At 44.4% G+C, this 1568-nt stretch overlaps 1 pseudogene; it reads right to left on the reverse strand.

Moving 5' to 3' along the window:
* Nucleotides 1-518: 518 nt before the first annotated feature.
* LOC149318071 (large ribosomal subunit protein uL5-like) lies at nt 519-1228 on the reverse strand (annotated as a pseudogene).
* Nucleotides 1229-1568: the final 340 nt, after the last annotated feature.

A 1568-nucleotide genomic window follows, 5' to 3' on the forward strand; every position in this document is an offset into this window, starting at 1 on the left:
GGATGACCTTCAGACCAGTATAGTCTGCTATGGTGGACTGCCAAAGGCGACTGGATAAACACTCTGGACTTTACACTTACTTCAACTGCAGTTCCCTTGTGAGGTCATGCTGTCCTGTCATTGTCTCCCAAACCCATGGCAACAAGGGTTATTTTTATTTATTCACTGCATGCATTTATACCCTGGCTTTTCTCCTACACCATAGATAGTTTTGGACTAACTGGAGCAATGCAAGACACTGCAATACACTATACAGGGCCTACTGCACAATGGGACTCATGATGTCCATTGCACAATGGAATCTAAGGCATTAGGATGGCTCTACTTGCACAGTGATACCAAAGTTCTAGCTATACCTCTGCACGCTTCTTCAGAATACGAACATCACACAATGGTGCAATTCAACTCTATATGATCGTAAGGCAATTTACAATGATGTAATTACCTATCAGGATGCCAGCCTTGTATTTTAATTGTGTTGGATGGTTTGTTTTATTAGCTTTTTTTTTATAGTGGAAACCATTTATTTACCAGGAAAGATGATGCCATCATACTTCTGCTGGAACCAGCCCATGACTTCCTCCTTGCTGTTCAACAGTGGAGTCCCTCAGAGTGTAGTGGAGTCTCCTTCCCTGGAGGTCTTTAAACAGAGGCTTGATGGCCATCTGTCAGGGATGCTTTGATTGAGATTTCCTGCATGGCAGGGGGTTGGACTGGATGGCCCTTGTGGCCTCTTCCAACTCTACGATTCTATGATTCTGTGCTTGGCCCCAATGCTGCCAGTTTAGCGCTTCTTGTCAGCAATGCTAAAACCGGGCCTGCCCAGAACCACATAGAAGTCCAATCCGTAGATACCAATAATGGGATCGTATTTTATGCCCAAATCAATGTGTTCCTGGATTCCAAAGTCAAAGTTGCATGTGCCAGAGAAGTTATTCTTCCTTAGCTTGTATTCTCGCACCTTCAAGCCTTTGTCCAAGATCTCATCAGCTTTTGCCCCATATACAGTGCAGTGAATGACAATCTTTTCATTTCTCCTGATCCAAAAGGAGTGGACAGTGCATTGAGCTTTTGAGAAAACAGGAGTCTGTCCTGTGAGCTGTTCCAGCACTTTGGCTGCCCAGGTGAGCCTGTCTCCACTCTTCCCAACGCAGATATTCAGACAGAGCTTGCGGATGCGCAGCTCCCACATGGGGTTCTCCTTCTTACCCTGGTCTTGTTGTGTCATCTTGGAGGCGAGGAAAAGTAGGAGGGTTTGTTGTGTGACATCAAATCGGTACGGCAATCCTAAGGTGAACCTATCATGGGACTTTCTTGGCAAGATTTGTTCAAAGGTGGTTTGCCACAGATATCCCCTGAGGCTGAGGGCATGTGACATGACTAAGGTAACCTATTGGTTTTTCATGGCTGAGTGGAGAAATCGACCCCTGGTCTCCAAAGTCAACACTCCCCTACACTAGCTCTCATGTGTTGGAGGGTGTTTTCCTTTTATGTCTCTGTTTTAGAAATTAATATTAAAAGACAGTATGTACATTTTTGTAATAACTAGATAATGAATTCAAATGGAT

This window comes from Sceloporus occidentalis, unplaced genomic scaffold, assembly GCF_023333645.1.
Source record: "Sceloporus occidentalis isolate IW3139 unplaced genomic scaffold, rSceOcc1.0.p SCAF_2, whole genome shotgun sequence".
Lineage (NCBI taxonomy): Eukaryota > Metazoa > Chordata > Lepidosauria > Squamata > Phrynosomatidae > Sceloporus > Sceloporus occidentalis.